The 23,834-nt window shown below is 39.9% G+C and overlaps 1 protein-coding gene across 8 annotated transcripts in view; it reads left to right on the forward strand.

The window, feature by feature from the left end:
• The first annotated feature begins 646 nt into the window (after positions 1–646).
• SIRT1 (sirtuin 1) overlaps positions 647–23,834 on the forward strand; it is a 65,067-nt gene continuing 41,879 nt past the window's right edge. For 2 of the 8 annotated variants that reach the window (XM_040485173.1, XM_040485179.1), the window contains exons 1-4: positions 647–789; positions 13,978–14,042; positions 16,858–16,916; positions 18,017–18,110. The gene's annotated coding sequence lies outside the window, so the exon portion shown is untranslated. Of the gene's footprint in view, positions 790–13,702; positions 13,807–13,977; positions 14,043–14,401; positions 14,448–16,857; positions 16,917–18,016; positions 18,111–23,834 lie in introns of those variants that run through there. The other 6 variants (XM_040485172.1, XM_040485178.1, XM_040485175.1 and 3 more) reach the window with 4 other exon arrangements.

Here is a 23,834-nt window from a genome sequence, read left to right on the forward strand (position 1 = left end):
TCCCTCAATGAGATGGAGAAGAAGATGGCAGTTTGTGGAATAAATTACTGTACAGCCATTAAAAAGAGAGTAGCATAGCTCTTTCTGTACAGTATGGAAAGATGTCTAACATGGATTATCAAACGAAAAAGGAAGTTTGAGAAGAGTATTAAAGCACTATCACTTTTGTGTACTTTTTAATAGTGTGTACATTTGCACCTATAATTTTTTTCTTGAAAAAGATGGTGCTTTTCTTTTAAGGGAGGGGAGCTGGGCAGATACAGAAGAGAGGCTTTTAGTTTCAGTTTATACTTTTCTGAACCAGGTTTGTACCAGGTCAATGTATTCATCCCACCATTTTTGATTTCTCGTTATGCTTTTTAATATTTTCAAAGAGCAACTACCATTTGTTTTATTTACATATGGCCATTGAATAAAACCTTTAAAAATGCATAGTGCAAAATATATAGTAGCAATCACGTAGAACTTTTTAACAAAGTTAAAGTTCTTTACACCTCAAGACTCGCTGAGTCAGATGCCCAACCTCAGGACCAACCAGGTCAGAGAAACACCCAATCTCCTCAAGTCTGAGAAGCCTCACCCACTCTGGGACTACAACTCCCACAAGACACAGAGGGATTAGAGGGAAAGGGGCATCTTGGGAAGTCCCAGTTACTTCCGGCCTCTCGGAGCCATCCCTCCGGAAGTGCTTGTGGCTTCTGTCTTGGGGTTTTTTACAAATGCCTAGTCTTTAAGTGGGAGAGAAAAAACAACTAAGGTCAGCAAGACAAAAAGGAGAAAAGTTGGAAGGTAAGAGACCACAAGCCTCAGAAGCGCTGAGCGAGAATAAAAATTAGGCAGCCTATGGGGTGCCTTAGTGGCTCAGTCGGTTGAGCGTCTGGCTCTTGGTTTTTGCTGTGGTGGGTTGCAGCCCGGCTTTGGGCTCTGAGCTGACAGTGCGGAACCTGCTTGGGATTCTTTCTCTCTCCCTCTGTCTCTGCCCCTGCCCTGCTTGCTCGCTCTCTCTTTCTCTCTCTCTCTCTCTCTCTCTCTCTCTCAAAATAAATAAATAAATAAATAAATAAATTTTTAAAAAGAAAGGAAAAAGAAATTGGGCAGCCTATAGGTGAGCTCTGGGCAGCCCCTAGAGTTGTCCTCAGACTGGCCGCTCTCCTGCCTCTCGCTTTTCCTTACACTCTCGCGCCAAATTTCTGTCCTGCTAAACAAAATTGGCACTTTTTCCTTGCGGTTTTCTGAAACTGGAGCTTTCAAGGCACTAAACCCAAGTTCCAGAAACTGCTTGCAACCCTTCGTCCTCATTTCCCACAACGCAGGCCCCCATCCCCCTGCTTAGGCTGGGATCCTGGACACCATTTGTGCACTGTGATAAAAAGGCCTCGATTCGACTTAGCTCCTAGCTTTCAACTCCTGCTCCTCAGAATCTACTGCTCCATTCCAGCATGCGATCCAGCAGAAATAAACGGAGCCTGCCAGGACCTTAGACTCCAAATATGTCAGCGTCACCAATTTGTAAAACAACCTAATAAAATCCTTCCCCGGCTGTGAGAACAAAATAGCATTTTGAGACAAGTACAGGATATGTTAAAACAGAGTATTTTTGTTAAGTCAGACATCGAATAGAATTTGTGAAAGAGTCCTTAAAAAGGCTGTTGAAACATTGCTTTGAAGTTATAATCAGTGATCCCGTTGTTAAAATGGTGTGTAGGGATATGGATGGTGGTGGGGAGTTTGTGTGTGTGGAAAGAGGGTATGTGGAAACTACTCAATTTTGCTGTGAAACTAAAATTCTAAAAAGTAAAGTTTTTATTAATTTAGAAAAATAATAGAACAGAAAATATAAAAACCACCATTATGGGGCTCCTACTATATGCTAGTGGTAAAGCTGCTTTGATTGCTGCTGTGTCTGACTCTTGAGCCGATTGTGAAGAAAATACATAAAAACACTACATCAAATTACCTGGCCAGAATTTTGGCCTATTGGAAAATGCACATGACAAGGCTGTTAGGAGACCTGATTTCTAGCATCAGGTCTCCACTGGCTCCTTGTTGAGCCATACTTCCTTGACTTCCTTGAGCAATGATTCTCAACCTTAAAGGCTCATACAAATGATCTGGTGATCTGGTTAAAGGCCAACTGCTGTTTCAGGATATCTGGGTGAAGTCTGAGATTGTGCATTTTTCACCATGACCCAGATGAAGTCCCTGTTGATCCAGGGATCACACTCAGAATAGCAAAGGACTTGAGATCCTTTCATGCTCTGACACTCACACTCGGTAGTTCTTTCCCCTCTAACCTTAGTGCCTCTACTCAAGGAATTATTAAAGGATCTGTCAAAAAGGAGAGTGACTAGCGGCACCTGGGTGGCTCAGTTGGTTGGGTGTTGGACTCTTGATTTGGGCTCATGATCTCAGGGTTCATAAGATCAAGCCCCGCATCAGGCTCTGCAGTGATGGCACAGAGACTGCTTGGGATTCTCTTTCTCTCCCTGTCTCTCTACCCCTTCCATGCTTGTGTTCTCTCTCTCTGTCTCTCTCTCTCTCTCTCTCTCTGTCTCTCTCAAAATAAATTAAAAAGAAAAAGGAAAGGGGCATTACTAAAAATTCCTATCTTGAGGCAAAATAAAAAATAAAAAATAACTATTTAAACTATGCTAGTAATGCCTCTAGAAAGATATACAAGTAAGAGTACTTTCCTTCAGAGAGGAGGACTAGGTGGCCCAAGTACAGGCATGGTGGGTTAACTTTACTATATACTTTCATACCTTTGGAATTTTTACTAAGTGTGTATTTTCAATTAAAAAAAATTTTTTTTAATGTTTATTTATTTTTGAGACAGAGAGAGACAAAGCATGAATAGGGGAGTGTCAGAGAGAGAGGGAGACACAGAATCTGAAGCAGGCTCCAGGCTCTGAGCTCTCAACACCGAGCCCGATACAGGGCTCGAATTCACGGACCGTGATATCATGACCTGAGCTGAAGTCGGACGTTTAACCGACTGAGCCACACAGGAGCCCCAATTTTTAAAAATTACTCATTTTAATGATCATTAAAAAAGTGGTTAGTATGCCATTTGTGAGTAAACAAGTCACTAAATTATTGGTTTGCATCTATTAGCATAACAGATTAAAAAAAATTTTTTTAATGTTTATTTTTGAGAGAGACAGAGCATGAGCAGGGGAGGGATAGAGGGAGAATGAGACACAGAATCCGAAGCAGGCTCCAGGCTTGGCTGTCAGCACAGAGCCCGATGTGGGACTCAAACCCATGAACCATGAGATCCTGACCTGAGTGAGGTCAGATGCTTAACCAACTGAGCCATCCAAGTGCCCATAACAGATTTTTTTTTAAGTTTACTTATTTTGAGAGAGAGCACAAGAAGGGGAGGGGCAGAGAAAAAGAGGGAGAGAGAGAATCCCAAGCAGGCCGCTGATCTAGGGATCACACTTGGAATAGCAAAAGACTTGAGATCCTTTCAAACTCTGACACTCACACTCAGCAGTTCTTTCCCCTCTAACCTTAGTGCCTTTACTCTCAAGGAATTATTAAAGGATTTGTCAAAAAGGAGAGTAACTAGGGGCACCTGGGTGACTTAGTTGGTTAAGCATCCGACTCTTGATTTTGGCTCATGATCTTAGGGTTCATAAGCTCGAGCCCTGAATCAGGCTCTGCAGTGATAGCGTGGTAACTGCTTGGGATTTTCTCTCTCCCTCTCTCATGCTCTCTCAAAATAGATAAATAAGCTTTTTTTTTTTTTTTTTTAAAGAGGGGCGCCTGGGTGGCTCAGTTGGCTCAATTTCTATATAACCAGCTCAGGTCATGAACTCAGGTTCATGAGTTCCAGCCCTGCATGGGGCTTGCTGCTATCAATGCAGAGCCCACTTCAGATCCTCTGTCCCCCTCTCTCTCTGCCCCTTCCACGATGGTTCTCTCTATCTCAAAATAAATAAATAAACTTTAAAAAAAAAAAACGGCGAGGGGGGGACAAAGTGAATTGTTGGAGAAGCTATGTAGAAGCAGTGAGCTAACCAAGAAGGGAGAGAGACATAATTTATCCAGGTGGAGAGAAGACAGAACAGTATAGGCCCGAGAAAAGACTCAGAAGAGATGGTGACCAGGACCCTGGATATTTAAGCCATGCAGTTGCAAGACAACTGAACCGTAGCATTTTCCTCATGTTTTAATTTTAAAATCTGATGATTTTGCTGGCCCCTGCTTCATGATGTACAGGCGGTGATTGTAAAAATAACTGTAGCGATTTTGGGGTTTTCTCCACCCACCATTTAGCAAGAATTATGCAATTTCAAGAATTCAATCTTCTGAGTAAGTCAGTTTCATTAAAGTTTTTTTTAGCTCTCCTGCTGTGAAACAGCCACCAGCACTACCTCGTGATTGCCACTAGAGGGACTAGAACCAAAGGAATCATCAAGCTTCACTGTATTAGATTCCTACTGCATACTAGATTCTTACTCAACATTCTGCATTTTAAGGAACACTTTTTTTGAAGCATATTTCTTTATATGCATTTTTAAATACTTTTAAAAATCAAGGCTCCTCTGAAGGATATAAAATTTAAAGAGTACTGTTGACCATTATCCCCAATACCCACCAACAAAATAGCCACTTAATAATGTTGATTTCCTTTTTTTTTCCTAATGTTTATTTATTTTTGAGATAGAAAGAGCGTCAGCAGGGGAGGGGCAGAGAGAGAGAGAGAGGGAGACACAGAGAATCCAAAGCAGCTCCAGGCTCTGAGCTGTCAGCACAGACCCCAACACAGGGCTCAAACTCTCAGACCGTGTGATCATGAGCTAAAGTCTGACGCTTAACTGACCAAGCCATCCAGGCGCCTCTATAATGTTAAGATGTTTGTGTGTCCTTCCAAATATTTTCAATTTCTATATGAGTATATGTATTATTCTTTTTTTTTTTAAGTTTATTTATTTTGAGAGAGAAAGCACACAAATGGGGGAGGATCAGAGAGAGAGGGAGAGAGAGAATCCCAAGCATGCTCCATGCTGTCAGCACAGAGCCTGATGCGGGGCTCAAACTCACACACTGTGAGACCATGACCTGAGCTGAAGCCAAGAGTCAGACATTTAACTGATTGAACCACCCAGGTGCCCCAAACATATGTATTATTCTTTTATTTAAAACCGTGATCTATCATCTTCTGACTACCACTGTGACTTTATCTCCTACCACCTTCCCCCTGTTATGCAGACTGTATTCCAGATCTTCAAACTTGCCAGCTTGTTTCAGCTTTAGGACCTTTGCACTGACTATATTATTTTCCTGGACCACTCTTTTCCCACATTTTTCTCATTCGGGTGTCAGCTTATTTGTCACTTCCTCAGGCTTTTTGTGACATCCATCAAATAAATATTCCCTACCGAAGTCAGTCTCTGTTACCTTTGTTTATTTATGTGCTTGCATACTTAGGCACTACTGAAATGTAATCTTTATGACAGCCAGAGCCATAGCTGTCTTGTTTACTTCATATCCCTAGATTCTAGAACATAAATTAGGGACTCAAAAGGTATCTGTTAACTGAATAAATGAAAAAGTGTTGTACATGCTATTCTGCAACTTGTTTTTTCACTTAATATATCTTGTACAGGTTGTATTTTACTTTTTGTGGATAAGCTTTATTCTTTTATTTCAGTTATATTCTGTATTTAATTTTTTAGATATTCACATGGCTCAAAAATAAAACAATATAAAAAGGTATTCAATGGAAAGTCTTGCATTTACTTCTACCATCTACCTAGTTCCCACTCAACCAGATAATCATTTATATTCCTTTATTGTGTATCCTTCCTTATGCAAATACACATATACTTATTATTTTCTTCCTTTTTTACACAAAAGAGTGGCAGGTTATGTATACTGTTTCTATACTTCATTTGTTTAACCAAGCACAAACCCAGAATTTATATATGGATTTATAATTTATTTTACTCAATTCTCTATTAATGGACGTTTAGTTTTCAGTTTTTAATCACTGTTTTCAATTGTAATCATTGTTGCAATAATTATTTTCATTCTCAATAAATGTACAGTAGAATAAATTCCTGGAAGTGGAATGACTAAATAAAAAGGTGTGTGTATATTGAATCATGAGCAATCTTACCAAACTTCCCTCTGAGAAGATTGCCTCAATTTATATCCCCACCAACAGTGTACAAGAGCACTAACTTCCCCACACTCTTTCCCATCATAAGTATTATTGACTTGAAAATATTATTTCATCCAATCTGATGAATGAAAAATGGTTGCTCATTGTTTTGATTCTCATTTCTTTAATCATGAATGAAGTTGAACACCTTTTCATATTTTAAAAATAGTTTTGATACACATTTCACATGCCATATAATTCACCCATTTAAAGTCTATTTAGTATATTCACAACCATCACCATAATCCATTTAAAAAAAAATTTTTTTAATGTTTATTTTATTTTTGAGAGAGAGAGCACAAGCAGGGGAGGAGCAGAGAGAGAGGGAGACACAGACTCCAAAGCAGACTCCAGGCTCTGAGCTGTCAGTGCAGAGTCCAACATGGGGTTTGAACTCACAAACCATGAGATCATGACCTGAGCTGAAGTCAGACACTTAACCAACTGAGCCACCCAGGAGCCCCACCATAGTCCATTTTAGAATATTTGCATCACCTCGAATAGAAACCTGCATCCTTTTGTTTTTGTTTTTAAGTGAGTTCTATGCCCAGTGAGAGGTGTGAATTCATGACCCTGAGATCAAGAGAGTCACATGTCCCACCGACTAAGCCAGCCAGGTGCCCCAAAACCTGTATCCTTTAGATATTAGTCCCTTCCCCCCTGTTGCCCCAGGTCCTAAAAACCACTAATCTCCTTTCTGTCTCTACATATTTGCCTTTTCTGGATATTGCATATAAATAGAATCATATGTGTTTTTTTATGACTAGCTGCTTTTACTTAGCATAATGTTTTTAAGATTCATCTATGAATTCAGCATGTATAGTGATTCATTCCTTTTTTTATGGTCAAATAATATTCTGTCATGTGGATATACATTTTTTAATCCACTTGCCATTGATGAACATTTCTGTTTCCACCGTGTATTTTTATAGCAACATACAATTTTAGAGCAGCCAAGGACCTTAGGATTGTGAAGATGATACTACATTTAGCAAATAGTCTCCTTAACTACTGAGTCATTTCTGGTGGGTAAAACATTAGGCTGGGAAACACAACACTGAAAATATCAACCTTGCCACAGCAGGACTCTCTGTGTAATTTTAATGTTTCTTTTCTTTGAGCCTTAGTTTGTGTAATAGCTCAGGCTGCCATAATAAAATACCATACACTGGGTGGCTTAAACAACAGGAGTCTTTTCTCAGTTCTGGAGGCTAAGAAGTCTAAGATCAAAGTGACGGCCAATTTGGTTTCTTGGTGAGGAACTTTTTTCTGTCTGCAGATGGCCACCTGCTCACAGTCCTCATGTGGCAGAGAGAAGGAGCTCTAGTCTCTTTCTCTTAGTCTTCCTTGGAGATACTAATCCCATCATGGGGGCTTCACCCCCCCTAATTACCTAATTACCTCCCAAATACCCTACCTCCAAATCTCATTGCAGTTGGGCATTAGGGCTCCTATGCGTGAATTTGGGGGGAGAGAGAGGGCACAAGCATCAGTCCATAACAGTTTCCCAAATTTAAACCCACTTCTACCTACACATCAACTAAGGAAGAACGAAATAGGATCAAGATCTTGAATTTCTTAGAGAAATGCTTACCCAAAAAAAGGAAGTGGAAGAAGCTAACTAATGAAGAAATAGGATAACTTCTACATAGTTCCTGTGGAGTATATACCTCAAATATGAATCATGCTGATATGTCTGTCCTTGAGTTCTTAGGACAGACTAAATTAAGCAGTTAGACTTATAATAGATAATTTACTAAATAAGGTGATTTAAATGCAATAAGCATTCGCATGGAAGATCACCTAAGAAGTATCACAAAATGTGGAACCACAGGCTATGCCTACTGTAATAGTATTTCTCAGCACTGGTATTTTGAATTTTTTTTAAATGTTTATTTGTTTTTGAAAGAGAGAGAGAGGGCGGTGGACAGAGGATCCTAAGCCAGCTGGTGGCAGCGAGCCCCAATGTGGGGCTCGAACTCACAAACTATGACATCATGACCTGAGCCGAAATTGGAAGTTCAACTGACTAAACCACCCAGGTGCCCAGCACTGGTACTTTGGATGACACAAGGTTAAGACTGTCTCATGCATTGTAGGATATTTAACATTCTGGTGCTCCAAATTAATAAATGCCAATAGTGGTCTCCAATTATTGTGACTATGGAAAATTCCCACTTACTATTTCCAAATGCTACATGGGGGTGAGGTAGTACTGATGAAATATTCTAGTCCAGCTCATGCATTATATAAATGAGGAAAACAGTCCAGAGAAGTCATTGAGCCAGATGATCTGACTTCTTCCCAAATGTTCTTTCCATTGTTGTATATAACACTTGCTCCTCACTCTCACTACTCAAAGTTAAAGGAGGAGCCGTTCTCCACTGAAATCCTACCCTTACTTGCCCACATCTTTCTTGCCTTTCCTTTCTATCCTTTTTTTCTCATTTTTCAATACAATAGTCCAGTTAAACCATTTCATCCATTTATTTTAACACATTTATTGGACACCTAATATGTTTCATGTTCTGGGCTAGGGGCTAGAAACACAGTGGTGAACAAAATAGACATGGCCACTACCCTTGTGGATAAACTGAAAGAGATGAACAATTTTAAAGTAGAATAAACGCATATAGATATATAATTATTAATTGTGATAGTGACAGAAATGAAAAGAACAAAGGGGAAGCTAATTTGGAATTGAGGCACAAGGGAATACCTCTGAGAGGAAGTAACACTTAAGATGATGCCTGAAGGCCAATAGGAGTGAAGAGGAATACAGCTGAGCAAAGACCCTGAGTTGGAAGGTGCTGGGAAAGAAGGCCTTTGTGGATAGAACACCATTATAATGAGCACGGGGTAGAGTTGGGAGACAGTGCTGGAGGACTGACTGAGAGGGATACAGGGCCTTGCTGGCCACAAGGAGGAGTCTGAATTTTATTCCAAGAGTAAATATCCAATTTGTGTCTTAAATTTTCAGTATATGTGCTGCCAAAGTGAGCACTGTGTCTTAAATTTTTAAAGAGCAGGGATGCCTGGCTGGCTCAGTCAGAAGAGTATGTGACTCTTGATCTCAGGGTCATGAGTTCAAGCCCCACATTGGGAGAAGTAGAGATTACTTAAATAAATAAACTTTAAAAATAAGTAAATCTTAAAAGATCACTGTGATAAAGCTCATGATGTGAGATTCCATTTCAGCGAAGTGCAAGAACTGGCAAAACTGATGTAGGATAATAAAAGAAGAGCAGTTCCCTGATGAATGGGGAGAGTGGGAGACTGAAGGGCATAAAGAAACTTCCTGGGGTGATGATGGCCATATGGATGTATTCATTTATCAAAACTCATCAAAATGTTAAGCTAATATTTGTGCATTTTACTGTATGTACTTTTTACCTCGATTAAAAACATAGAGGGGCGCCTGGGTGGCGCAGTCGGTTAAGCGTCCGACTTCAGCCAGGTCACGATCTCGCGGTCCGCGAGTTCGATCCCCGCGTCGGGCTCTGGCCTGATGGCTCAGAGCCTGGAGCCTGTTTCCGATTCTGTGTCTCCCTCTCTCTCTGCCCCTCCCCCATTCATGGTCTGTCTCTCTCTGTCCCGAAAATAAATAAACGTTGAAAAAAAAAATTTTTTTTTTAAAAAACATAGAGGTCATTCTGGCCACAGGTACTTTAGTGAAGCAGCTTTGTCAATGGCGAGTTGACAAGCCAAGAAAGAATTCAGAGCCAAACTCTTAAACAAGCAAGTGTTTAATAGCAATTCAAACAAAGGTACGTTCTGGAGACGAAAAGTGGGCACGTCCAAAGGTGGCAGATTCCCCAAGAGGGATCAGGACTGTTTTTCTTTCTTTTTTTTAAATTATTATTTCTTTTAAAATGTCTATTTATTTATTTGGAGAGAGAGAGAGAGAGAGAGAGAGAGGGGGAATGTGTGTGTGTGCATGGGGAAGGGCAGAGACAGAAGGAGAGAGAGAATCCCAAGCAGGCTGACAGCACAGAGCTCTATGAGGGCCTCGATCTCACGAACCTGGACATCATGACCTGAGTCAAAATTAAGAGTCCAAAATCAACAGTTGGGCACTTAACCGACTGAGCTTTTATTATTTCTTTTAAAGCAGTCTCTATGCCCAGTGTGGGCTAGAACTCACAGCCCCCAAGATCAAGAGTCTAGGGCTTTACCTACTGAGCCAGCCAGGTACTCCTTTTTTTTTTTTCTAAAATGTTTATTTATCTTTATGCTGGGTTCAAACCCTCACACCACGGGATCATGACCTGGCTGAAGTCGGGCACCTGACAGCCACCCAGGCACCCTGCCAGGTACTCATTTTTATGTTTAGGTAGGTTTTGGGTCATACTGAGGGTGGTTCTTGACCAAGGTTGCAGCCAATCAGCTAAGGGACTCCTCCTGGTTGAGCCCTCTGTGGTCTATGTCAGAAGTGTCAAGGCAACTTCTCCCCGCCGCCCCCCCCCCCCGCCCCCAGGGTGTAGGGGGTAAAAACCACAATGTAAATATATCATAATGAAGCTATAGGTTACTGTAGAGTTGTGATCCTAGGGAAGACCGCATGCATCTTTTGGAACTTGGTTTCTGCCCTTTTACCTGTCGGATAGCATTTCTTCCTCTTCATATCTAACTAACTGCGTAGTCTATCAGTATCAGGTTCAAACTACATAAAATTGAGGTTATAGACTTTCTTTAAATGTTTATTTATTTTGAGAGAGAGGGACAAACCAGGGGAGGGACAGAGAGAGAATCCCAAGCAGGTTCCATGTGGAGGAGCCCAGTGCGGGGCTTGGACCCACAAACTGCGAGATCATGACCTGACCCGAAACCAAGAGTTGGATGCTTAACCTTAACCTATGAGCCACCCATGAGCCACCCTGGCGCCCCATAGACTTTTTTTTTTAACCCAAGGCCCAGAAAGATTAATAAGTTAGACTCTCTCAGGCCTCAAAGAACCATTTAGTTCATTTAAAACTACTTTGCTCTAAAAGCAAGGGGGTGGGGGGAGGGAGTCAACTAGTAATTATGAAGAAATACTTTCTACAGGGTTCCGGTGGAATGTATGCTCCAATTATCATTTATGCCTAACACCACATCTACTCTCGAGTTTTTACTGCAGACTAAATCCAACGTTTTGACTTATAAATAGAATATGTTAAATTCATTGAGTGTCTGCCTGGAAGTTAAGACTTGGGCTTCCCAGTTCTCTACAAAAGTGCCCATCAGTGGAGCTTCACAGGATACTGGAATCAGCTGGGCAGCTTTAAAACTATTACTGCCTGGAACCCACCACCCCCACCCCACCCGGATATGTCAATGTAATCAGTCTGGGGTCCAGCCTCAGCATTGAAATTTTTAAGCAGTCCAAGGCCAGAAAGTAGCCAAGGTTGGAAACAAATGCCTGGGCAATTCCACCTGGATTTCTTTCTTCTATCTTTAAAACGACTCCCATCAAAGATTGACTGAGCATTTTTGCATAATAAGGGCCCTACAAACTGCCATTGCCTTCTATTGGATTATTTAAAGAAAACTTTAAGATTTAGATTTTGATACCTTCCCAATCCCAAGTCTCAAACTGTTTTAGTGCTGACCTGGAATCAAACCGCTCTCCAGTGCCCTATCCCCACTTTTGGGGCTCTGAGGCCCAGATTACATCTCCCTCTCTGGATATAATCTGCTGGGGGTTCAGTGCCCCATTCCCCTTGGCAATGCACTAAGTTTGCTTTTGAGTGTGTTTTCTGATTGACCTCTTCCAGCTTGCTAAATTGAAGGGTTTTTTTTGTCTCCCATATCCAGCTCTCTTTGGCCTAGGAGGGAAGGAATTAATGAGAGAACAAACCCTTCCTCCCTCCTCTTTGCCCAGAAAGCTAGATGGGAGAATAGGGGAACTGCAAATCCCAGTTCAATGGGGTCAGTACAGACCAATTACATTGAAGCCTCAGGCAAAGCAAAACTACCTCCTCTGTCCTGTTGTGGTTTATTTGAAGGCACATTAATGTTTGCCCCCACATTCCCCTCAAAAAGTCTCCCTCAACTTGTTCAGGATTTATGAAATTTCCTCATTTCCATCATATCTGTATAGTGTCCCCAGAGACTTAGTTCATCACAATACTCATTTGTTGGGCACCTACCAAGTGCCAGGTTAAAACATTTCCAAGTCCCGATATTTAATTTACAGAATAAAGTGCTCTCTGTAAAACACATCCAACTATGTACGGTACTGTTTTTTTTTTTAAGTGTATTATTTATTTTGAGAGACAGAGAGTGCAGGGGAAAGGCAGAGAGAGAGAGAGAGAGAGAGAGAGAGAGAGAGAAAATCCCAAGCAGGCTCCTTGCAGTCAGCACAGAGCCCAACATGGGGCTCGAACTCAAGAAGCGTGAGGTCACTACCTGAGTCAAGATCAAGAGTCAGCCACTTAAGCAACTGAGGCACCCAGTACACCCAGTACCTTTGTTCCTTGGACCGTGCAAATGCACTGTTTGAGAATTTGTATTGTAAAATGGTGAAATCCTGTGATTAAATGTTCTTTTGAATATGTAAATATGGATATAATGCAAACTTCCTAAGTAAAAAATTCAAGAATAGCATGATTTCAGAGCTGGGGAGCTGAATCCATTGCAAATATTGTTGATACTTTAGCTGCTAAACAAAAAACATTTCACCACTGACCTTTATCCAAATTAGTCTTGAAAAATGTGATGTTTGAATTGACGTGAGATCTTCAGGAGCACAGATGTTGTTTAAAACAAAATACATAATCCTATGTTTGAATTTTCTGTACATGAGTCCATTTCCCCATCTGAACTGTGAATTCCCAAAATTCAGGAACCTGCTTCTCGTATCAGCATACCCTTCCCCCAAGTACAGAACATTTACATGAGGTAGGTGTTCAATAAATCTGTGTTGGATTTATAGTGCTTAAAGAATGGTTCATTTCACATGGTAATTTCTGAAGTAATGTGGTGGTTAAAAGATGGCCTCTGGGAAATAAATATACTGGAGAATTATGAAGCAACAATCTGACGGGTTATCCTGCCCTCTCCAGGCAGAGGGACACCATTTCTGGCAGACCAGAGTCTCTGGAGCCCATTGAGAGGCCATTATCTACTTTTCTATTACCTGCCTCACCCGGTGTTAAGGAAAGGGAGGAAGAGAAGAATAAAGATCATGAGATACAGTCATTGACCAGGATTAACTCATATTCTAGGGCTGAGGTCTTCAAACTGGGTACTGGAAGACTTGACAGGGAAAAGTAGGTATATATAATTTAAGGAAATTATATGCCCATACCCTCACCTATACCTTTTGGTAGCCTGATTCAGGCTATCCTTCTCCATTTCCTTTTCATGACAGCTTTCATACTTACAAAGAAAAGTCACGCCCACCTTGGTCCGCAATACTACTGCAGTGTAACAATGCCCCCGGTGTGACAACTTCTAAGATGCCATACAAATGGACAGTAGTTGGAAATGGACCAATTTAATGTTTTATCAAGATGCCATAAGCCCTCCTTAGCTTCCTGCCTTTTCCAGACTTAAACATATTTCTGTTAAGGGTGGATCACTGATTTATAAATGGGGTATACTGGCCTTGGGATGTTCTGAAATCAGTGTGGACAATGGGAGCAATGGTAATTCGTGTTTAACCTAATTTCTTTCATCCTTCAGCTATTGTCCAAGAATGTCTTTTCATGAAGGAAAGTCTGAGAAAAGCAAAGAGAACTTCAGTTAGAAATATTGAAAGGTTTAAAATAGCTTTAGTATGAATTTAAGTTTTAAAAATTCTCTTTCGTCTATTACAGCACTAATCCCCAGGATGTGTCATTAGCTGGAAAGAAAATACAGTTGAGTAGCTGAAGTAATGCAGGTTAGTAAGGCTGATTCTTTTAAATATAACTAGAAATTTTCCTTAGAATGCCTTTTTTTTTTTTTTTTTTTTAAATAAACATTCCACCAAATGTGGGGCTGGAACTCATGGCCGGGAGATCAAGAGTCACATGCTCTACTGACTGAGCCAGCCAGGAGAACCAAATTTTTTGAGTTTTTGACACTGTATGAAACCTATAGATAAACATTTTACGTAACTTATTTTAAATTTTCTTTTAGGGTTTATTTTTGAGAGAGAGAGCACGCAAAAGTGGGGCAGGGGCAGAGAGAAGAGAACAGAGGATCCGAAGCAGGCTCTGTGCTGACAGCAGCAAGCTGGATGTGGTGCTTGAACTCACGAACTGAGAAATCTGAAGTTGGACGCTCAACCAGCTAAGCCACTCAGGTGCCCCTTATGTAACTTATTTTCGATTCTGTGTTGTGGATTATCAAATACCATAGTTACCACATGTCTTATTAAATCATATCAAAAATACTTCTTCCATCTGTATAAGTTTCTGATGTTGCGTAAAGTTACCATGAACCATACACTTGGTAGCTCTAAACAGCATACATTTATTATTGCAGTTTCCATGGTTACGGAGGTTTTAACTGAATCTGCTACTCAGGGTCTCACAGTCTGCAGTCAAGGTGTACTCTGGGGGGTTGGTCTCATCTGAGGCTTGGGGTTCTATTTCAAGCTCACTGATTGTTGACAGAATTCAGTTTGGCAGTTGTAGGACTGAGGAGCCACCTTTCTTGCTGATGACAGCTGGGATCCACTCTGTTCCTAGAGGCCCCTGCAGTTCCTTGTCAGGTGGCCAGCTCACAAGGTGGCCAGGTTACCTCTCAGAAGCCAGCAGGAGATTCACTCCAGTGAGCTAAAACGGGTTTATAGAGGGGCGTCTGGGTGGCTCAGGAGGATAAGCGTCCAGTTCTTGATTTCTGCTCAGGTCAGGATCTCATGTTTTGTGAGATCAATCTCCCCTTCCGGCTCTGTGCTGGCAGCACAGATACTGCTTGAGATTCTCTCTGTCTCTGTCTCTGTCTCTCCCTCTCTCTCTCTGCCCCTCCTGCTCATGCTCTCTCTCTTTCAAAAATAAGTAAACTTTTAAAACATTTTAAAACAGGTTTATGCAATGTGAGTTAATCAAAGGAGGAGCTATCCTGCGTATTCATAGGCCCCGCCCATACCTGGGAGAAAGGATGATAGATACAGAAGGGCAGATATTCTAGGGAATATCTTAGAATTCTGCCCTCCCCCCCACCATCTTCATCTCATTCCCATTTTTAAAATGTTTAGAGGTGCCTGGGTGGCTCAGTCCGTTAAGCATCCAACTCTCAGTTTTGGCTCAGGTCATGAATTCACAGTTTTGTGGGTTCCAACCCCACATCAGGCTCTGCACTAACAGTGCAGAGCCTGCTTGGGACTCTGTCTCCCTGTCTCTCTGCCCCTCCCCAGCTCATTCTGTCTCTCTCAAAATACATAAACTTAAAAAAAATTTTTTTAATGAAATGTTTTTAAAAATTTCTGCCTTCTATTACCAAAATACAAAATTGTATTTTAGTGGCTAGAGCAGCTGATTAATTTTTAGCATGATATAACTTCTTTTTGCTACAATACACAGGGAAAATGTGATGATGGTGTCTAGAAAAATTAGCAGAATAATTTAGGATCCATATTTAACTAATGGAATTATTTCATAATCCTTATTTAACTATTCCTTCAAAACTATATCAGAGACCAATATGCATATATAAATTTGCTTAAGAATGCCACATTTTTATAAATAATTTTAGCTGTATATTATATTGTATTATTATAAATTAAGTAATAAAAGCCTTAGATAAGGATCATGTTGAGGCACCTGGGTGGCTCAGTTGGTTAAGCATCTGACTTTGGCTCATGTCACGATCTCATGGTTTTTGAGTTCAAGCCCCATATTGGGCTCTGTGCTGACAGCTCGGAGCCTGGAGCCTGCTTCAGATTCTGTCTCCCTCTCTCTCTGCCCAACCCCTGCTTATATCTGTCTCTCTCTCTCTCTCTCTCTCTCTCTCTCTCAAAAATGAGTAAATGTTAACAATTTTTTTAAAAAGATCATGTTTTATCATTATAATAAATAGATTAATTTATATTACATAAAAGTTGATTTAGTCTTATTTGGTTGCTTTTAATAATCTATTTAAATTATACATTCTTAGAAAATTTTTTTCTTGAGGGGCACCTGCGTGGCTCAATCGGTTAACCATCGGAATTAGGCTCAGGTCATGATCTTACAGTTCATGAGTTTGAGCCCTACATAGGGCTCTGTGTTGACAGCATGGAGTCTGGAACCTGTTTGGAGTTCTGTGTCTCCCTCTCTCTCTCCCCCTCCCCTGCCCCTGCTCACACTCTGTCTCTCTCTCTCAAAAATAAATATTTTTAAAAATTGCAAAAAATTTTTTTCTTGATTAAATTTATCATTTCTGAATCAGCACCTGACTTAAACCCACAAAGTTCAAGGGAGAATATCCTCTTCCAGAAAGTAATGTGCTTCCTAGAACAGGGTTTTGGCTGCTTGGAATTTCACCAGTTACCTGCAGGTGATATTTAATCTTCATGGTGATTTTTCTTTCATAAGAATATGGTAAATTAATTGCAATTTTAATTATCTACTTTATTTCTTTTCTTTACTACTACCATCATAAATTTAAGTGATGTATTAATTTAACTATTTAGTGGATTTGCAGTCTAACTAATATACACACACACACACACACACACACACACACACACACACACACATATTTTAAAATAATCTCTATTCCCAATGCAGGGCTTGAACTGAGGACCATGAGATCAAGTGTCTCATGCTGTACCAACTGAGCCAGCCAGGTACCCTTAACCAGCTTATATTTTAATTATAATTGCAAGAGATGCTATATTTCAAAATCTCACCTACCACACACAAAAAAACAGTTTTCTCATGTGAATGCCTTCTGTATGAATGATAAGTGATATATTCCCCAAGTTCTATGTGGTCAGGAATTGTATATTTCTTCTCCATGTTCATACCCATTTATGCATCATTATGTACTTGGTTGCTTTTTTTTTCTTTTCTTTTCTTTTTAAGTAATTTCCGCATTTGACATGGGGCCTGAACTCCAGACCTCAAGATCAAGAGTCACATGCTCTACCAACTAAGACAGCCAGTCACTCTGTATCACATTATGTATATAGTGGATACTTTGTAGTATCGATGAAATGATCAATTGAAGACTAAGTAAAATATATTTACTTTTTAATATACTTTTTAATGTACTTAAAATATACTTTTTATTTTGTTTTATATTTTATGAAATATACTTTAATATACTTAAAATATAAAAATATACTTTTTAATGTACTTAAAAAGCTTATCACCAAATAGGTGAGATAATACAAATGCACAAATAACTATTATGATGCAAGATGTGTAAAGTAAAAAATACGTACCAGTTTCTATAGAAACAGAGAGAAATATTCAAATATGAAAATAAGTGAAGATTTCAAGGTAGAATTAATATTAGTGGTAAAGGAGATTTAAAAAATAGGTCCCAGGGTGCCTGGGTGGCTCAGTCATTTAGGCTTCCGACTCTTGATTTCATCTCAGGTCATAATCTCACAGGTCCATGAGTATGAGTGCCACATCAAACTCCATGATAAAAGTGTGAAGCTTGCTTGGGATTCTGTCTCTCTCCCTCTCTGTCTGCTCCTCCCCCATTAATTCTCTCTCTCTCTCTTTCTCTCTCTCTCTCGCTCTCAAAATAAATAAATAAACTTTAAAACTAAAAAATAGGCCCCAATAAAGTTTTAAATCAAACATATTTGATATTATTTGAACCAATAAAATTAGGTAGAAATGTCTGAGGGCTCCATAAAAGAGGTGTAAGTGGCAAAGATGTTTCTGAGAAAACATCATCACCTGGATTTCTGTCCATTTCTTTATTCTTCAGGGGCTGGCCTAATAATCACAGCATACCTTGATTTTGCTCAGGGGACTTCGACATGTCTTTGAGCTGAGTCAGTGCCTCTTCAGAAACCCACAAGGTAAGCAGAAAGCAGATCGTTCTGATCCAATATCTCTCAAGTGTGGGGTAATTATTTTGAATGAGTGAATACCATGCTTCCCAGCATTAGGAATTGGGAAAGATAGAAGAGAATATTACTCATCTCAGTTTTCTCCTTTGGGTTTCTGACTCTTCCTTTGAGGCACTAGTACCAAAACTTACTTGGCTATAGGAATGATTATGAACTTTATGATTCATTAAAAAAAAAACATTTATTGAGCTCCAATGTTAATGCTAGACATTGAGTGAAAAGCTGAATCCAAAAGTGAAAAAAAATAGGTGGTCATTGACCCTACAGAGTGGAAAAGAGGAGACACTCATTTAAGTTTTTTTTTATTAAAGAAATATTTTTTAACATTTATTTTTGAGAGAGAGAAAATGAGCATGAGTGGGGGAGGGGCAGAGAGAGAGAGGGAGACAGAATCTGAAGCAGGCTCCAGGCTCTGAGCTGTCAGCACAGAGCCTGATGCGGGGCTCAAGCATGTGAACCATGAGATCATGACCTGAGCCAAAGTCGGACGCTTAACTGACTGAGCCACCCAGGTGTCCCCTCATTTAAGTTCTTATAATATTATTAAATATCTTTGAAAGTCTTATTATATTTTAAATAAGTTATTTAGAGATGTAATAGTTTGTATTTTAGTAATTTGTGACTTGATCTTATGAAGCATGAGTGATCAAGTGTTTTTTTGTTTCTTCATTTATTCTTTCTTTTTCATTGAGGTATCATTGACATAATGTTATATTAGTTTCAGGTATACAACTTGATAATTTGATATGTGTATATATCGGAATATTGTGAAATAATTACCATAATAAGTCTTGTTAACATCTGTCACCTACACATTGTTACAGATATTTTTCTTGTGATGAGAACTTTTAAGATCTGCTCTCTTAGCAACTTCCAAATATACAATGCAGTATTATTAACCATAGTCAACATGCTGTACAATACATCACCCAAGACTTATTTATTTATTTTTTCACTGTTTATTTATTTTTGAAAGAGAGAAACAGAGAGTACAAGTCGGGGAGGGGGAGAGAGCGGGAGAGAGAGAGAATCCCAAGAAGGCCTGGCATTGTCAGCATAGAGCCCAATGCAGGGCTTGATTTCACAAACCATGAGATCATGAACTGAGCCGAAATCAAGAGTCAAACACTTGACTGACTGAGCCACCTAGGCACCCCAGTAGTGTGGTTTTTAGAATGTAGCAAAAGCTACAATTTCCTCAGGAAAATGAGGTTGGTTGTGAGGTTCAAACAAGAACCATGAGAAGAGGCTTAGAAACTGTGAAAGGTACTAATCACCATTAGTAGTAGTAGTAGTAGTAGACCCTGTTTTAGAGCCTCCCCTAGTGGTAATGAGCTGGGAAGTGTTTAATATATTAAATATAACTATATGCTCAACCGACTGAGCCACCCAGGCGCCCATAAATATAACTATATGCAATATACTTTACTCGGAAGACAAATCAGCATTGTCTTCAATAGTATCAAGAATGGCATCAAATTTGGGGCACCTGGGTGGCTCAGTCGGTTAGGCATCCGACTTCAGCTCAGGTCATGATCTCACAGTCTGAGTTCAAGCCCCACGTCAGGCTCTGTGCTGACAGCTCAGAGCCTGGAGCCTGCTTCCGATTCTGTGTTTCCCTCTCTCTCTGCCCCTCCCCTGCTCATGCTCTGTCTCTCTCTGTCTCAAAAATAAATAAAAACATTAAAAAAAATTTTTTAAAAAGAATGGCATCAAATTTGGGGCACCTGGGTGGCTCAGTAGGACAAGCGCCCAACTTTGGCTCAGGTCATGATCTCACCATTCATGGGTTCAAGCCCCGAGTCAGGCTTTGTGCTGACAGCAAGCAGCGTTAAGCCTGCTTCAAATTCTGTGTCTCCCTCTGTCTCTTCTCTGCCCCTCCCCCACTTGCACTCTCTCTCTCTCTCTCTCTCTCTCTCAAAAATAAATAAAACATTAAAAATTAATTTTTAATTTTTTTAGGTTTATTTACTTTGAGAGAGACAGAGACAGTGCAAGTGGGGGAAGGGCAGAGTGAGAGAGACAGAGAGAGAGAGAGAGAGAGAGAGAGAGAGAGAGAGAGAGAGAATCCCAAGCAGGCTCCACATCTCCAGTGCAGAGCCTGACGCAGGACTTGAACTCACTAGGCAAGATCATGACCTGAACCGAAACCAAGAGTTGAATGCTTAACTGACTGAGCCACTCGGGGACCCCACATTTAAAAATTTTTTAATGTTTTATTTATTTATTTTGAAGGAGAGAGAGAGAGAGAAACAGAGAGGCATGCCAGCAGGGGAGGGGCAGAGAGAGAGGGAAACAGAGGATCCGAAGTAGGATGCTTGCTGTCAGTGCAGAGCCCTATGTGGGGCTCCAACTCATGAACCATGAGATCATGACCTGAACCAAAATCAAGAGTCCAAGGCTTGACTGACTGAGCCACCTAGGCACTGCTAAATTTTTTAATTTTTTAAAAAATTTAAGCATAGCTGACACACAATGTGACACACATTACACTAATGCAATTAGTTTCAGGTGTACCAGATAGGGATTCAACAAGTTTGTATGTTACATTATCCTCACCACAAGTATGGCTCTTATAAAACGTTCTTACAATAGTTATCACAGTGCATATGAACATAACTTCTTGTTGAGAAATGAAGACGTTTTCTGAAAGAAAGTAAATCCAATTTTGCTGGTTAGATTGATAATGAGGACTAGCTTTGAAACTTCTTTATGTGTTGGGAATTTTCTATACCTATACTGACCAACACAGTAGGCTTTACCCATGTGTAGCTAAAGTTAACTGTGGAATTGAATTTTTTTAAGTTTATTTGTTTATTTTGAGAGAGAGAGAGCGTGCACACACACATGCAGGCAGGAGAGAGAGAGAATCCTATGCAGGCTCTGTGCTGTCAGCGCAGGGCCTGATGCAGGGCTCAGACTCGTGAACAATGAGATCATGACCTGAGACAAAATCAAGAGTTGGATGCTCAACCAACTGAGCCAACCAGGTGCCCCTGGAATTGAATGTTTAATTTAATTTAATTTTTTTGAGGGAGAGAGTGCACAGGGGGTAGGGGGAGGGAGACAGGAAGAGAGAGAAACCCAAGCAGGCTCCCTGCAGTCAGTGTGGGAGCCTGATTCCACAAACAGTGAGATCATGACCTCAGCCAAAATCAAGGGTCAGACATTTAACCGACTAAGCCACCCAGGTGCCTCACAGGAGAGAGAGAATTCCAAGCAGGCTCCATGCTCATTGTGGAGCCCAACACAGGGCTCCATCTCACCACAGTGAGATCGTGACTTAACCTGAAATTAAGAGTCAGACATTTAACTGACTGAGCTACTCAGGTGGCCTGATTTTTCAATTTTAAAGTTAAAAACCAAAACAGTGTAAATTTTATTATATTTTTGAAATGATGATATTTCTATATATTGATCTCAATGAAATACATTTTTAAATTCATTTTACCAGTCTCCTTTAACTTTTTTTAGTGTGGCTACTGGAAAAATTAGAATTATGTATGTGACTCACATTCTGTTTCTGCTGGACATCACTGTTCTGTATGTTGTCTGAACTAAATCTGGAACTTCAATGTTTCAACAAAAATATATTCAAGCTATTTGATAAGATAAAAGAATGTTACCAAAAATGTTGTATAGAATTTAACAATATTTAATATTCTAACCTTTCCTTATTAAACAAGGTACCTCTAATAGAAGAATATTGGATACAATTTGCTAAACTTTCTCACAAAATGAGAAAGTGAATGACTCTAATAACTGAGTAACAATTTTTTGGGGGGAGTCAGGTATTTTCTAATTCTTTCCTACCAAAATCCAAAGGAAGAACTAATACAATTGGTAGCTATTTGATCATTAAGAATAATTTTTGAAAATAGAAAATTATGTGATTTTTGGTATATAACTAGGAAGAAGTTCAAAGAATTGGATGATGGCAATAACAAAATTCCTTCCATTTATGTCTACTCATATATGTGGACAAGGTTTCTCAGAGCTGATTGATGTTGAATCTGTCTCATTCTAGTAATAACTAATATTCATTCACAGATACTTAAGCTAATTGAAAAAAATTTTAAGTCCCATTCCTGTCAGTAAGATATGCAATTCTGGGCTGCCTGGGTGGCTCAGTTGGTTGGGCATCTGATTTCGGCTCAGGTCATGATCTCACACTCCATGAGTTCAAGCCCTGCATCAAGCCCTGTGCTGACAGCTCAGAGCCCCTCCCCTCCTCATGTTCTGTCTCTCTCTCTCTCTCCTTTAAAAGTAAATAAACATTAACAAAAAATTTTTTAAAAAGATATGCAATTCCAATAAAATTTTTTTCTTTCTTTTTTTTTTTAAGTTTATTTATTTTGAGAGAGAGAATCACAGGCAGGCTCTACATTGTCAGCACAGCGCCCCACACGAGACTTGAACTCACGAACCATGAGATCATGACCTGAGCCAATATCAAGAGTTGGTCCCTCAACTGACTGAGCTACCCAGGCACCCTAAATTTTATTTTTTCTTAATAATTATTTATCATAATTATATTAATGTTATTTTAATCAATTGTATAATAGTAATAATGGTAACAATATCTCAATCCAGAAGAAATGTTTTTAACACTCAGGTGGTTTTTTAAATGAAATCATATGTATCAGTATATATAGTACAAAGGTATGATATGTGATCAATAAAAGACTTCAAGAGGGGTGCCTGGGTGGCTCCGTTGGTTAAGCATCTGACTTCAGCTCAGGTCATGATCTCACAGTTCATGAGTTTGAGCCCCGCGTCGGGCTCTATGCTGACAGCTCAGAGCCTGGAGCCTGCTTTGGATTCTGTGTCTCCCTCCCTCTCTCTCTGCCCCTTCTTCCCTCTCTCTCTCTCAAAAATAAACAAACATTAAAAACATTTTTTAAATAAATAAAACACTTCAGGAGTTCTGGTACTGGGCCAAGATAGAGTAATCCCACTACAGCCTATCTTTCTCAATGATTACAACTAAAAACTCTGGACAAAATACATAAAGCAACATATCTGCTACTTAAAACATAGTAGCAGATAGATTGAGGAGGGGAACCAAAGCTGAAGAAAAACACATACAGTTTCCCACATTTTCCTCTTTTTTCTCTTTGTTTTGACTCAAAGACAGCCACATAACTATATATAACTGTACAGTTGATACAGGTATCAAAAACCCCTAGAGAAATCCTACATTTCTGGTCAGAAGAGCAGGAAAGGGGTTCCTATAAGCAAGAGAGTATGGAGCAATCCTTCTTGTTGTTTTTTTCTTTTGCCTTACCCCAAGGACAACCCCAGTCACAGAGCTGTATTGTGGTGGCAGTGGCACAGGCATTTAAAATCCCAGTGAGAAACCTTTCAGTCCAGAGGAACTATGATAAAGTGAACCTGTGATCTGAAAGTGTGTGTGTGTGTGTGTGTGTGTGTGTGTGTGTGTGTGTGTGTAGGGAATCCCCCTTATGTTTTTCTTTCTTTTCTCTAATTGCTTTGCCCCAATGTTGGTCCCAATCATGCAGAATTGTGTGACAGCTAAACCTCCAAGACAAAGCTCATTTTTCTAGTCAGAGAACTAAAGAAGGGGACTGTGATAGCTGGAGAGTGTGGGGAAAAATCTGAATATGGGAGAGGTGGAGAAGAGACTCCCTTATTTCTGATTAATAAAAGTGA

This window comes from Herpailurus yagouaroundi, unplaced genomic scaffold (genome assembly GCF_014898765.1).
Source record: "Herpailurus yagouaroundi ecotype Mexico unplaced genomic scaffold, PumYag 163, whole genome shotgun sequence".
In the NCBI taxonomy this organism is placed as follows: Eukaryota; Metazoa; Chordata; class Mammalia; order Carnivora; family Felidae; genus Herpailurus; species Herpailurus yagouaroundi.